We start from the raw sequence: 16,347 nt of genomic DNA on the forward strand, positions 1-16,347 counted from the left end.
GCCTTTAGTCCCGCCCCTTCAGTCCCGGTTGGTGAACCGGGACTAAAGCCCCTTACGGGCCGGGGCTAAAGGCCCCGTCCCCACTAGTGAAATGCACCTGAAGAAAGTGGAGGTATTATTGGTGATCCTGCGTATATAAGGTCCAAGGGTGCACCTAAAAAAACCAACAAAGGTGGTCCAAAAGTAACGAAAAATGGTAGACCAAAATGTTTTAACGAAAAATATTATGGTTCTTTGTGCAGCCTATGTCATAATTCGGGTCATAACAAGGCAACATGCAGTAAGAGGTACGTTTTACACAAATTAAAGTTTTCAAATGATGTATTTTATTGACTTTATTTTATAACAAATATTTTATATTTATTATGTAGGTACGAACCGTAAACATGATGCTTCATTTGTTAAAAGAAGACAATATGAGACATTTGTTATTTTAATAAAATTAAGTTGTACTTGAAATATTATATTTTGTGTGATGTGAAAAATGTACCGTCGCTGTGCGTCGTCGTTGTACTGAAAATCTATTATATATTTATCTATGAGACATTTTTGAGGTGTTTTCTTAATTATGATGTTCTGATTTATATTAATAGTGTTGATATTGTGTTGTACCGTCGCTGAGCGTCGCTGTAGCCGCTGGTCCGTCGCTACAGCCGCTGGATCGACGTTACTAACGACGTGACGCCGCTGGACCGACGTCATGTACGACGCGAGGCTGCTGGACCGCCGTTATGTACGACACGACGTGATGTTCATATAAACATGCTCGCTGGCGCAGCGGCGGTAGCCCGGTAACTTTATATAAACTGACCGCGAGGTCGCCGGGTCGACTCCAGCCGTCGCCCGCGACGGGTTATTTATATTTTTTTACATGCCGTCGGGCGCGCGCGACGGGACAACGACGCGACAGCGACAACGATGCAGCGACTGTGCACGGCGACAGCGACAGGGGCTGGCGGCGCAGCGACGCAGCGACGACCAGAACAACACAGCGACGGGGCTAGCGCAGATCGTCACTACAGGGTTGGGACGACACAACGACGACCAGAACAACACAGCGACGGGGCTGGCGCAGGTCGTCGCTACAGTGGCTGGGACGGCAAAGTGACGACCAGACCAACACAACGACGTGGCTGGCGCAGATCGCCGCTTCACGGGTTGGGACAACACAGCGACGACCAGAACAACACAGCAACGGGGCGGGCACAGATCGTCGCTACCATAAAAAACACATATGATACGTACAATCATGACCATAAAATCAATACGAACATATTTCATGGAATACCAAACAAATTACCTTTCAAAGTATATTGTATCATTACAATTCAAATAAGTATCGAACACATCAGGGAAACCTTCTACGGGACAAAAACCCTCCATGTTCTGCAACTTAATCTCGCGAAATAAGTCTCAATAGTTTGTCCTTCACTTTCTCAACAATGTTGTCCTCTGAAAATATAAGTTCAGCAAGAATTTTACTCCTTGATTCATTAATTTTGTCCTGGTCAAATGTAGATGTCCACTTTTCTCCATCCAAATATTCGATACATCTCAGAACGAACAACCCGCAAGAAACTCTAAAAAAGCATTATGTTAGGTAATGATTGAATTAAGCTTGTTACAATATTCAATAGCATTTATGACTTACCCATCAGTTTGTTTTGGCATTTCATACTCCATAATGAGCCATGCAGAGACATCAGGAAATTTACTTTCAACTTGTTTATTGGCAGCCGCAATATCTATAACAATTTGCGCTTTCTGATAAAAATAAATTTAACGTTATCAACACACATATTGCAAGACGGTACAAAGTATGTAACGAAGAAAAGAAAACTTACCAGAGTGTGAATGGTTTTATGAATAATTCTGTCAATTGGACCAAGTGAATCAAGAACTTGAAACTCTTTGTTAGTGTTGTGCATGAGAACATTTATCCAATGATTACCATTCACGTTCATAGGAAAATAAGCCTACGTAAAAAAATCATATTAACTTTGTAAATAAAATGTTAACTTTATTAAGAAAACAATACCTTGTCTGTGCTAAAATACTCGTCCATGACTCTAGTGATAGTTGTTGTTCTCTTTACCAAAATCTCCATCTTGGTCTTCCTGCCTGTCACGCGACCAGCTGCTCGGTCTAGAAGCCATTTCGACACCCATGTCGATAATATATGACGATCTGGTACTTTAGAATGCTTCTTAATTTGTTTACAATAATCATTTATAACCTGTAAAAACAATGCAATATTAACTAATAAGTTCATGGTCATACACGAATCAAAAAATAATTATAAGTAGTAGCACTTATAGCACCACACAACCACTTCTTTTTTACGATGTCTCCAAGCATATCTGCGGTACAAATGTCTACATCTGGTGCGGGTATCTTAACTACTACATCTTTCCTATGTTTACCATTTTCTATGAGAGTATTAATATAAGCATTTGCAGCCTCTATGTGCTCTGCATCCAGGTACTCCGTACTAACCATAACGGCATAATTTCCAAACAAAGCTGCATAACAATTTAATTACAGTCACATATAACTATGAAAAAACTAACAATTGTAATTTAAGTAATACTTACATTTCTTTACACGTTTCGGCCCATCCATTTGTTCGTAAGGAAACTGTAGCCATCTCGAAGCTTTGCGCACCCGCTTGGCATCCTGTACATCCTCATTCAATTTGTCAATGGTAGCCTCGGACTCCATTGGAGAAACATCATTATGCATATCATCCAGTATTAAAATGCCACCATTCTTTGGGGTTCGTGTAACCTTAGGGAATTCATTTGTTGCTAACGAAGATGACGATCTCACATGTGAATTGTTACCATTAACAATGAAAGGATCATTTGGGGTACCTATCCCCGATCCATTGATGCGTGCGCTGGTGTCATCATTTAACTCCTCATTAGTAGGCATGTTTGTGAAAGATGCATTATTTTTCTCTTCGTGACGTTGACCCAAAGGAGATGAGTCAACTTCTGGAAAATATTTGGGAGCGTACTTGCTCTTCACCCAAACCTCACTTTCATCCCTCCGGGATTGATGTCCTTGAAGGAAGGTTTGTATATCAAACCTTCCTTCTTAAGCCTCTCAATGATGATGTGCAAGAATAAATTGAACACCTTCAGTACATGGCATCTTACAATTAATAAGTGATGATGCAATATTGACCTCGACACATTTTGTGGGAAGGGTAAGACCATCCTTCTGAATTTGTTTCATGATATTGATGACTCCACTTGCACCTCCATTCCGTTTTGATGTCTCTGCCTGTGCCTCTACCTCCGGAAGTGTTCCTTCTTTGGCTACCTTCGCTTCTCTATGATCTTCCCCAATTACATCATCGAACTGTATAATGTCGAAAGACACTCAATTAAATGAAATAAACAGTGACAAAAGAAATAACTTGACAATAAGGCATAACTTATTACCTTCCCATGGCCACGCCCGTTTTCTGAGTCGTACTCGTCACGCTTCTTGGCCTTAATTTCGGACCAATTAAGCATTAGTGGATACTCATATGACAAAGGTTCGTCTATACGTGTCGGCTGCACTTTTTCCCAGTATGATTACTGCATGGTACATAAAATATTAGCACAATTACAAGTTTATAAACAAATTTAAAATGCATTAATAAAATACCTGAATTAGCGATAAGTTGCCGACCGACCATTTGAATTTGTGCTGATCTTTAACTGTCTTTGCTATTCCATCAATGCACACGTGTAACATAAACACATTCCAGTTATATAACTTGATAGTGTCTACATCCTCCACCAATGAATACAAGTGACAAGGAACAGTCTTCCTGGAGTGTGGTGCTATGACTGTACCAATAAGAATAAGTACGGCCCTCCTCACAAAATCATCATCAAATGATCCAGACTTAACAATGTGATCGATCAACTCGTCTATGACTATTGTACCCGTTTTTTCATTCAAGAATCTACTTGGTACATAATCTTTTGATCCCTCTTCTAGTGTTGCTAAATGTTTTATCACATCTTTGCCTTTATTTTTTAATTCGTAAATGTGGAACACATCAGCGGACCATACTGTCATCTCAACCTTAATAGGTTGCAAAACAAACCTTCTTTTAGTCACATCAAACGATTTAATCAACCTTTGAAGTAGATTCTTTCTCATAAGCACACTAGGAATACGCAACATATTTTGTAAGCTAGTACCACGTAGCCGCAAACGTTGCTTCGGATTCAACTTTTCCACTAATGTGCACCATTTTTCAATCGAACAATATATTGCATTGTTCTCCTCCATACTACACAAACAAAATTATAGTACATATTACTAATTTATAATATTTTTCCAGAAATTACAGAAAATAAAAAATTAACAAACATCGAAAATTAGTACCTTCCGCCGTCGGTGAGTTTATCACGGCGCAACGACATCGTACGTCACTGCGGCAGGAACCCCGACGAACGGGGGCGCGCCGATCCCGCCCCGTGACTCGACGGCAGACGTGACGCAACGTGGTGACGAGATCCCGACGTCAGTACTGAAGACGCTCGGCGAGACCCCGTGAAGCAGCGGTGACGAGACCCCGACATCAGTACTGATGACGCTCGGCGAGACCCCCGTGAAGCAGTGCGGCGGCGACACCCCCGACTGCGTGACAAGAACCCCGACGTCAGTACTGACACGCGTAGGGACGGTAGTGAACATTAGGTTTAAACGCTCGGACGTTGGCGTTAGGTTTACCTGTGACGGCGGCGGCGACGGCGTTACCTCAGCTCGGATGGATCTGCGACGTCGCGGGAGGGTATGGTTAGGTCTGGGGTCGAGGCGGCGCGACGTGATAAGGAAGTCCCAACAATCAGGGAAACCGACGCGACCACGTCGTTAGACCCGACGAGGGAAGGAAATCCCAAAAGATGAGGGCATGTCGGTAGACCCGACGAAAACATACGCGACCACGTCGTTACAGGCGACGATTGGCAAAAAAAACCTTCTTTTTTTCTTCATAAAATGCCCGAAAAAGTCCCGACCGTGACAAATCTTGCCAACTTTGTCGAAACTCGTTCAAACTTGGCATGCACACCTAAAATATCAACACCAAAACAGCATCACATCCACAATTCTATACAATTTTTACACTAGTTACATATTATTTTATTTTATTTTGTATAAAATCATAGAAATGGCCCCCGACCGTCTACCCCCTAGACATCGACACATGTGGGTAGCAACTGCTACATTACACCTCCAACATGTTAGGAAAAGCCTTACAAATATCCTACACCATCATGCTACCCTGATGATCAATGTGAGCATTACCGTGTATTCACTCTGATCAATCCGTAGTGTATACACATGAACCTTTCTCCCGCACCCTTCACTTTGTGAAGCAACTGGATCTTCAGAGACTCAGAATGATGTGTAATTTTTTGTAGTGACTACGTACATCGTGCAAACCAAGCATGCCAAATTTCAATGTGTTTGCAATGATTATCCATTCTCTGTATTTTTTCCGTCTAAAATGCCCGAAAAAGTCCCAAACGTGACAAATCTTGCCAACTTTGTCGAGACTCGTTCAAACTTGGTATGCACACCTAGAATATCAACACCAAGGGCCTACCAAAATATGAGATCGTTCGGAGTTGGTCGAAAAATCAACTTCTCTAAATCGGGTCTCTCAGACTAGCCTTGTAGGCTCCGTCTCATAGCACCTTCATTTTTCGACAGTCAAGACAACACCCCATGTTTTTTTACAAACTCACATGATGAAAATAGCATCACATGCACAATTCTATACAATTTTTACACTAGTTACATAATATTTTATTTTATTTTGTATAAAAATCACAGAAATGGCCCCCGGTCGTCTACCCCCTAGACGTCGACACATGGGGGTAGCAACTGCTACCTTACACCTCCAACATGTTAGGAAAAGCCTTACAAACATCCTACACCATCATGCTGCCCTGATGATCAATGTGAGCATTACCGTGTATTCACTCCGATCAATCCGTAGTGTATACACATGAACCTTTCTCCCGCAACCTTCACTTTGTGAAGCAACTGGATCTTCAGAGACTTAGAATGATGTGTAATTTTTTGTAGTCACTACCTACAACGTGCAAACCAAGCATGCCAAATTTCAATGTGTTTGCAATGATTATCCATTTTCTGCATTTTTTTCGTCTAAAAAGCCCGAAAAAGTCCCGAACGTGACAAATCTTGCCAACTTTGTGGAAACTCGTTCAAACTTGGCATGCACACCTAGAATATCAACACCAAGGGCCTGCCAAAATATGAGATCGTTCGGAGTTGGTCAAAAAATCAACTTCTCTAAAACGGGTCTCTCAGACTAGCCTTGTAGGCTCCGTCTCGGAGCACCTTCATTTTTCGACAGTCAAGACAACACCCCATGCTTTTTTACAGACTCACATGATGAAAATAGCATCGCATGCACAATTCTATACAATTTTTACACTAGTTACATTTTATTTTATTTTATTTTGTACAAAAATCATAGAAATGGCCCCCGTCCATCTACCCCCCCTAGACGTCGACACATGGGGGTAGCAACTGCTTCGTTACAGCTCCAACATGTTAGGAAAAGCCTTACAAACATCGTACATCATCATGCTATCCTGATGATCAATGTGAGCATCACCGTGTATTCACTCCGATCAATCCGTAGTGTATACACATGAACCTTTCTCCCGCACCCTTCACTTTGTGAAGCAACTGGATCTTCACAGACTCAGAATGATGTGTAATTTTTTGTGGTGACCACCTACATCGTGCAAACCAAGCATGCCAAATTTCAACGTGTTTGCAATGATTATCCATTTTCTGCATTTTTTCCGTCTAAAATGCCCGAAAAAGTCCCGAACGTGACAAATCTTGCCAACTTTGTCAAAACTCGTTCAAACTTGGCATGCACACCTAGAATATCAACACCAAGGGCCTACCAAAATATGAGATCATTCGGAGTTGGTCGAAAAATCAACTTCTCTAAAACGGGTCTCTCAGACTAGCCTTGTAGGCTCCGTCTCGGAGCACCTTTATTTTTCGACAGTCAAGACAGCACCCCATATTTTTTTACAGACTCACATGATGAAAACATCATCACATGCACAATTCTATACAATTTTGACACTAGTTACCTATTATTTTATTTTATTTTGTACAAAAACCACAGAAATGGCCCCCGGCCGTCTACCCCCCTAGACGTCGAAACATGGGGGTAGCAACTGCTTCATTACATCTCCAACATGTTAGGAAAAGCCTAACAAATATCCTATACCATCATGCAAACCAAGCATGCAAAATTTCGAAATTGTTTGGAGTTGGTCTTCTAAAATGACCAAAAAACGACCGAACGTGACAAATCTTGCCACCTTTGTTCAAACTGGTGCGTTAAATTTTGAGACCGTTTGGAGTTAGTCTTACAATCGACTTCTCTAAAACGGTGTATCAAATTTTGAGATCGTTTGGAGTTGGTCTTACAATCGACTTCTCTAAAAAGGCGTCACGTGGTGTTGGCAAATCCTTCATCTTTCCACCTTTGTTGATTTTTTTCAATAATCTGTTTATTTTTTCTTTTTATAGTTTTCTAAAATTTTCATTTATTTCTAATAATTTATGGAAGCTCTAATTTTTTTAAATAATCAAACAAATTTAAAATATTACGAAAAATAATACATAATAACTTCGATAAATAACTTAGATAATATAATAAAATTCGATACATAACTTAATAAAACATAGTTCACGATTACATTCGAATATAACTCGATTTTAATTAAAACGACTTAAAAAAACTAATCGGACTCGTCGACGTAGACGATGTCCTGCCCAACCCCCGCGCCGCCCCCGTCCAAGCCGTCGTCGTTGTCGGAACTGACGGCGAGGCCATCCCAGTCGGCGTCGGCGTCGTCGTCGCTGGCGACGGGCTGCTGGTCCGTCGCTCCCATAGCATGCGCCACTTGAATGGCTGCCGCGATCTCGGCCTCCTCCCTCGCCACCTCCGCTGCCGTGGCGGCCGCTGCCGCCGCCATAGAGGCGCGCAGGGCGACGAGCAGCCCAGGTGGACAACCTGCTCCGGCGGCAGGTCGACCTCCTCGGAACCGGCGGGAACGCCGGCGGGGCCGCCGGCGGGGGCTGGGGGCGGCCGCCCACCTCCTCGGGCGGAGCTGCGCGACGACGGCGTAGTAACTCTTACCGTCCCAAAAAACGTGATGGCCGCGGGCGTTGTACCGGCCGCCGCGGTGGGTGCAAAGCTCCTCCGCCGTCGGCGGGTCGCCCTTCGCCGGGTAGCCGTCCTTGTTGATCCGCCAGGACGAGGAGCCCGAGCCGGTGGAGCTCCTCCGTCGCCGGCTGGTTGAGGCTATTCGGCCAGTTGCTCTCCGGGGCACCGCCGCTCCCAGAGCTGCTCCCACCGGCATGGTCCATCGTCGGTGGAGGAGGGGGAGGGAGGAGAGCGTCGGGCAGAGAGCATCGCCGGAGGAGGGACGGAGGAGGTCGTCGAGAAGCAAGGGGAAAGGACGTCGGGAAGAGATGGGGGCCAACATGCTGGGGGCGCCGGGTTTTATAGCGCAGCGGGGGGGAGGGGAGGCGACAGGGTAGGTCGCCGGCGTTACTCCGAGGGAGTAAACGCGGTGCCTCGGGAGCGTGACGGCCTCGGGAACGTGTCGGACCCACGGTCAATAGCCCGCGTTGCCTCGGGAGACGGCGGAGACCGACGGTTAGCTGGCGGCGCTGCCAGGGAACGACGTTCCCTGGCACTGACGACGCTGCCGCCATTAATGGCACCCTCGGGAGACGACGAAACGACGGGACACACTGACGCTGGTGGGGTATTAACTGTTCCCCGAAACGATGGGACGCACTGGCGACGCGGCTACGCGATTGAAGGCGGCAACCTCGGGACCCGACGACGCGGCATGCTTCGGGAACCGTCGCGAGACGACGTGGATGTGCCATGTCATGGCGGTTCGCGCGCTGACGACACGTCACCCCGGCGGCTGTACGTCGTGGACATTTTTGAAGGACCATCCTGCCCTTTGTTATGAAGAGGTATCGGCTCATCTCAGCCGTCGTTGTGTTAGGGGGGGCGGTGTACCGAACAGAAGTGATGACTTATACGACCATGGGTCTTCGTAGTGATCGTATGGGGAAGGTTGCCACCGGCATGGCATGTCGACGGTGAATGAAGCTCCTCCTTGATTTGGTGGGACGTCGGCAAGAAGCTCTCCTCCTTCACGTGGCATGTGATATGTACGCCAAAGTTGTGTGGGGTGGGATAGGAAGAGGGCTCCATATTGGCGTGGAGGAGCATCTCAGGTGGCGTCGTCGGGCCTTGGACGTGGAGGAGCGAGCAATGGAGCATGAGCTCGATATGCTGCTCATAGTCGGTGTGCGTCAGCGCATACACCACATCCCGGGAGAGGACAAATGTCTGCAGAAAAGTGCTGGTCCTCCTTATCGCCAAAGGGGATGACGATCTCCTCTTTCGGGGAGGATCTGACCATCGATGAGCGGGATGACTAATGACCCACAAGTATAGGGGATCAATCATAGTATTTTCACTAAGTAAGAGTGTCGAACTCAACAAGGAGTAGAAGGAAATGATAAGCAGATTTCAGCAAGGTATTCTCTGCAAATGTTGTAACTAAAAGTGATAGAGAGTTTTGTAGCAAGGTAATTCGTAACAATTGACAAGTAACAATAGTAACAAAGGTCTAACAAGGTATCCCAATCCTTTTTATAGCAAAGGACATGTTTGAAAGTACTCTTATATAAATCAAGTGCTCCGAAGGACACATGGGAATATGTGTCTAGTCATGTTCATCAAATTGAGTTGATTCACGTTTTCTACTTTGATAATTTGACATGTGGATGGACCGGTGCTAAGGTGATGTTCTTACTTGAACTAACAACCTAATTATGAGCAACCACTCTCGCAAGCATCCGTAATTATGAAAGAATAATTAAGATAAATCTAACCATAGCTTGAAACATGTGGATCCAAATCAGCCCCTTATGAACCAACACATAAACTGGGGTTTAAGCTTCTGTCACTCTCGCAACCCATCGTCTACTTGTTACTCCACAATGACTTCCCTTAGCCCAATAACATGGTGAAGTGTCATGTAGACGACATTCACATGACACCACTAAAGGAAGTAACAACATGCATATCATCAAAATATCGAACGAATACCAACTTTATATGATTAGTTATAACCAGACTTCTCCCATGTTATTAGGAATAATAGTAACTACTCACACCTCATCAACACGTTCAGCATCATAGGTGTAGCAATAATGATTAAGTATGTGAACATTATGTATTCCACCAAGTAATCCAACTAGCATCAACTACAAGATGTAATTAACACAACTAGCAATCCACACGTACCAATCTGAGGTTTTGAGAAAAAGATTGAATACACGAGATAAACTAGGGTTGTAGATGAGATGGTGCTGGTGAAGATTGGTCCTCCCATGAAGGAGGAATCGTTGGTGATGACGATGGCTTCGATTTCCCTTCCTGGAGAGGAATTCCTCCAGCATAATTGCTCTACCGGAGAGCAAAGGGCCTCTGCCCAGGTTTCCGCCTTGAGACGGTGGTGCTTCATCCCAAAATTTAATTATTAATTTCTAGGGTAAAACACACCATATAGGACAAGAGAGGCGTCGGAGGGCCAGCAGGGGTCCACAAGCCATCAAGGCACGACCTGGGGGGCGTGATAACCCACAAGTGTAGGGTCCGCGACAGTCATCACATGTAGTATTTTACCCTAATTTATTGGTTCGACACAAGTGGAGCCAAAGAGTATTTATTTGCCTTGATAGTTGAGTTGTCAATTCAACAACACCTGGGATATCTCTGTGCAGCAAGGATTTAGTAGCATGGCAAATAGTAGTAGTGACAGTAGCAGTTTTAGTAGCAAAGTAAGAGTAGCAATTTAGTAGCAAGTGTGACAGGAGCAGCAACAATAGTAACTTAGCAAGATTCAGTATATGAAAAACATAGGCACGTGGATCGGTGATGGATAATGATTTAGATGACATTGATCATGTAACAGTTACACACTAGGGCAACACAGAACTAGCTCCAGTTCATCAATATAATGTAGGCATGTATTCTGTGTATAGTCAAACGTGCTTGAGATAAGAACTTGATGACATCTTTTTTCCTAGCCTCCCGTGGCACTGGGGTCCTATTGGAAACTAAGGGATATTAAGGCCTCCTTTTTATAGAGAACCGGAACAAAGCATTAACACATGGTGCATACATGAACTCGTCAAACTACAACAATTACCGGAAAGATTACCAATTTCTGTCACCTTGGGGGATGCGGATCATGATACGTAATAGGTGACTACGACTTGCAAGATAGGATCCAAAACACTCTTATATTCATGAAAACATAATAGGTTCACATCTGAAATCATGGCACTCAGGCCCTAGTGCTACTTCTTGAGCTTGCGTTGGTTTTTCCCTTGAAGAGGAAAGGGTGATGCAGCAAAGTAGAGATAAGTATTTCCCTCAGTTTGAGAACCAAGGTATCAATCCAGTAGGAGTATCAAGATGAGGCACCAATGAACCTGCGCAAAAACAAACAAACTTGCACCCAACGCGATAAAGGGGTTGTCAATCCCTTCACGATTACTCGCAAGGTGAGATATGATAGTGATGAAAGGTAAATAAGTAAAAGTGCAGCAAGGTATTTTTGGTATTTTTGTATGTAGATCTGAATATATGATGTGTAAAATAGACCAGGGGGTCATAGTGTTCACTAGAGGCTTCTCTAGCAAGTATTATAGTGGGTGAACCAATTACTATCGAGCAATTGATAGAATCACGTAAAGTCATGACGATATCTAAGGCAATGATCATACATATAGGCATCAGGTCCGAGACAAGTAGACCCATACTTTCAGCATCTACTACTATTACTGCACACATCGACCGCTATCCAGCATGCATCTAGTGTATTAAGTTCATAACAAACAAAGTAAGGCCTTAAGCAAGATGACATGATGTAGAGGGATAAATTCATGCAATATGACATAAACCCCATCATTTTACCCTTGATGGCAACAACACGATGCGTGCCTAGCTACCCCTTCTGTCACTAGGTGAGGACACCGCACGGTATGAACCCAATACCAAGCACTTCTCTCATTGCAAGAATTATAGATCAAGTTGGCCAAATGAAACCCATAACTCGAAGAGAATTACAAGGATACGAAATCATGCATATAAGAAATCAAGGAAGACTCAAATAATATTCATAGATAATCTGATCATAAATCCACAATTCATCGGATCTCCACAAACACACCGCAAAATAAAGTTACATCGGATAGATCTTCATGAAGATCATGGAGAACTTTGTATTGAAGATCCAAGAGAGAGAAGATGCCATCTAGCTACTAGCTATGGACCCGAAGGTCTGTGGTGGACTACTCACGCATCATCGGAGAGGCAATGGTGTTGATGAAGAAGCCTTCCGTGTCCGAATCCCCCTCCGGTAGGGCACCAGAACGGTCCCCAGATGGGATCTCGCGGAGACAGCAGCTTGCGGCAGCGGAAAAGTATTTTCGTGGTTCTCTCTGTTTGTTTCGGGATTTTAAGGAATTTATAGGCGAAGAGGTAGGGTAGAGGAGGAAAGGGGGGCCCACGAGCCTGCTAGGCACGCCCCCTAGGGCGCGCCTAGGGGACTCGTGACCTCCCACGAGACGTCCTGCCTTGGTTCTCAAGTCTTCTGGGTATCTTCTGTTATGGAAAAAATCATCCCGCAGGTTTTATTCCGTTTGGACTCAGTTTAATATTCTTTTCTGAAAAAGGTCAAAAACACGGAAAAAACAGAAACTGGCACTAGGCACTGAGTTAATAGGTTAGTACCAAAAATGATAAAAAATGGCATATAAATGCATATAAGACATCCCAAGTTGATAATATAATAGCATGGAACTATCAAAAATTATAGATACGTTGGAGACGTATCAAGCATCCCCAAGCTTAACTCCTGCTCGTCCTTGAGTAGGGAAGTGATAAAGACCGAATTTTTGATGTGGAATGCTACCTAACATATTCGTTCTTTGTAACTTCTTTATTGTGGCATGAATGTTCAGATCCGTAAGATTCAAAAAAAAAGTTTAATATTGACATGAAAACAATAATAGTTCAAGCATAGTAGCAAAGTAATCATGAACTTTTGAAATAACAAGGCCAAAGAAAGTTATCCCTACAAAATCATATAGTCTGGCTATGCTCCATCATCCCCACACAAAGAATTTAAATCATGCACAACCCCAGTATTGCCCAAGTAATTGTTTTCCAACTCTTACTTTCTCAACCTTTTCAACTCTCACGCAATACATGAGCGTGAGCCATGGATATAGCACTATAGGTGGAATAGAGTGTGGTGGAGGTTGTGAGGCAAAAAGGAGGAGATGGTCACATCAAATCGGTGTATCAACGGGCTAAGGAGAAGCCCATCAATAGATATCAATGTGGATGTGTAGGGATTTCCATGCAACAGATGCACTAGAGCTATAAGTGTATGAAAGCTCAAAAAGAAAACTAGTGGGTGTGCACCCAACTTGCTTGCTCACAAAGACCTAGGGCAATTTTGAGGAATCCCATCATTGGAATATACAAGCCAAGTTATATAATGAAAATTCCCACTAGTATATGAAAGTGACAAAACAAGAGACTTTCTATCATGAAGAACATGGTGCTATTTTGAAGCACAAGTGTGGAAAAAGATAGTAGCATTGTCCCCTCTCTCTTTTTCTCTCATTTTTTTGTTTGGGCTCTTTGGCCCCTTTTTTTTCATTTATTTTTTTGGTGGGATCTTTGGCCTCTTTTATTTTATTTTATCACATGGGACAATGCTGTAATAATGATGATCATCACACTTTTATTTACTTACAACTCGATACTTAGAACAATGATGACTCTATATGCAATGCCTCCGGCAGTGTACCGAGATGTGCAACGATCTAGCTTAGCGTATGACATTGAAACATCTCGCTAGCTATCTTACGATCATGCAATGGAAAAATGAAAATGGTGGCACATGTCATGAGAAGGAACGGTGGAAGTTGCATGGCAATATATCTCAGAATGGCTATGAAAATCCCATAATAGGTAGGTATGGTGGCTGTTTTGAGGAAGGTATATGGTGGGTTTGTGCACCGGTGAAAGTTGCACGGCACTAGAGAGGCTAGCAATGGTGGCAGGTGAAAGTGCATCTATACCATGGACTCACATTAGTCATGAAGAACTCATATACTTATTGAGGAAGTTTTATTAGTAATCGAAACAAAGTGCTAAACGCATACTCCTAGGGGAAGGGTTGGTAGGTGTTAACCATCATGCGATCCCGACCGCCACACAAAGGATGACCATCAATAAATCGATTATGCTCCGACTTCCTAACATAACGGTTCACCATACGTGCATGCTACGGTAATCACCAACCTCAACACAAGCATTTCTAGATTCGCAAGACCCTACTAACATAACTCTAATATTACCATATCCATATCTCAAAACTAATTGTGAGGAATCAAACTTCTCTTACTAATCAATGCACTTGAATATGATTTTTTATTATATCCTCTTTGGATGCCTATGATATTTAGGACTAATTTCATAACACACGCCAATTACCAAGTTACTTAGTGAGAGCACTCTCAAAATGATATAAGTGAAGATCGAGAGTTTTTATTTCTACAAAATATGACACCATGCTCTAAAAAGATTTAAGTGAAGCACTAGAGAAAAATTATCTAGCTCAAAAGATATAAGTGAAGCTCATGGGAGAAAAATTATCTAGCTCAAAAGATATAAGTGAAGCTCATGGGAGCTAAATTGCCTAGCTCAAAAGATATAAGTGAAGCTCATGGGAGCTAAATTGCCTAGCTCAAAATTTATAAGTGAAGCTCATTGAGTATTCTAATAAATTCACGATGAGTGCATGTCCCTCTCAAAAAGGTGTGCAGAAAGGATGATTCTGATAAAACAAAAAGCAAAGACTCCTATAATACACAACGCTCCAAGAAAAACACATATCATGTGGTAAATAAAAATATAGCTCCAAGTAACGTTACCGATGGATTGAAGACGAAAGAGGGGATGCCTTCCCGGGGCATCCCCAAGCTTAGGCTTTTTGGTGTACTTGAATTTGGCTTGGGATGACTTGGGCATCCCCAAGCTTAGGGTCTTTCCACTCTTTATTCCATTGTCCATAAGAACATCACCCAAAACTTGAAAACTTCACAACACAAAACTTAAACAGAAACTCATGATATCATTAGCATAAGAAAACAAACCACCAACTTTTTAGGTACTGTAGTAAACTTAATTTACATTTAGATTGATGTTATATTACTGTATTCTCACTTTTCCATGGCTCGTACCCCTCGATACATACCATAGATTCATCAAAATAAGTAATCAACACAACAAAAACAGAATCTGTCAAAAACAGAACAGTCTGTGGAAATCTCTATATTTCGTATACCTCTGCTATCTCAAAAATTCTGAACAATTATGAAAATTAGGGAAATTTGCATATCAATCAGAAGCAAAAAGAATCAACTCAGTAGCTCTTTCTGGATAGGAATTAAAAATAATTACGTGAGCACAAAGTTTCTGTATTTTTCAGCATGATTAAACAACTATCACCAAAACTAATCATAAAGGTTCTACTTGGCACAAACACTAATTAAAACATAAAAAAACACAATCATAACAGAATCATGATGGTGTGGACTCAACAAAACAGAAAGTTAAAAGCAAAAATATTTTTATTCATTGGGTTGCCTCCCAACAAGCGCTAACGTTTAACGCCCTTAGCTAGGCATAACGATTTCAATGATGCTCACATAAAAAGTAGTAGTTGAGATATGCAAAAGAGCATCATGAATGGAAAAAAACACGTTTAAGTCTAACCCACTTCCTATGCATAGGGATTTTGTGAGCAAACAATTTATGGGAACAAGAATTAACTAGCATAGGAAGGCAAAACAAGCATAACTTCAAAACGTTGAACACATAGAGAGGAAGCTTGATATTATTGCAATATGTAAAAGCATATGTTCCTCTCTCATAGTAATTTTCACTAACATCATGAAGAAATCTTACAATATAACTATCACACAAAGCATTCTTTTCATGATCAATTATAGCATAAGGGTCATCACCAAAACTTGGGAAACAAAAAATATCATCTTCATCAAGCATAGCATCCCCAAGCTTGTGGTTTTGCATATCATTAGCATCATAGATATTCAGAGAATTCATACTAACAACATGGCAATCGTGTTTTTCAT

This window comes from Hordeum vulgare, chromosome 6H (genome assembly GCF_904849725.1).
Source record: "Hordeum vulgare subsp. vulgare chromosome 6H, MorexV3_pseudomolecules_assembly, whole genome shotgun sequence".
NCBI lineage: Eukaryota > Viridiplantae > Streptophyta > Magnoliopsida > Poales > Poaceae > Hordeum > Hordeum vulgare.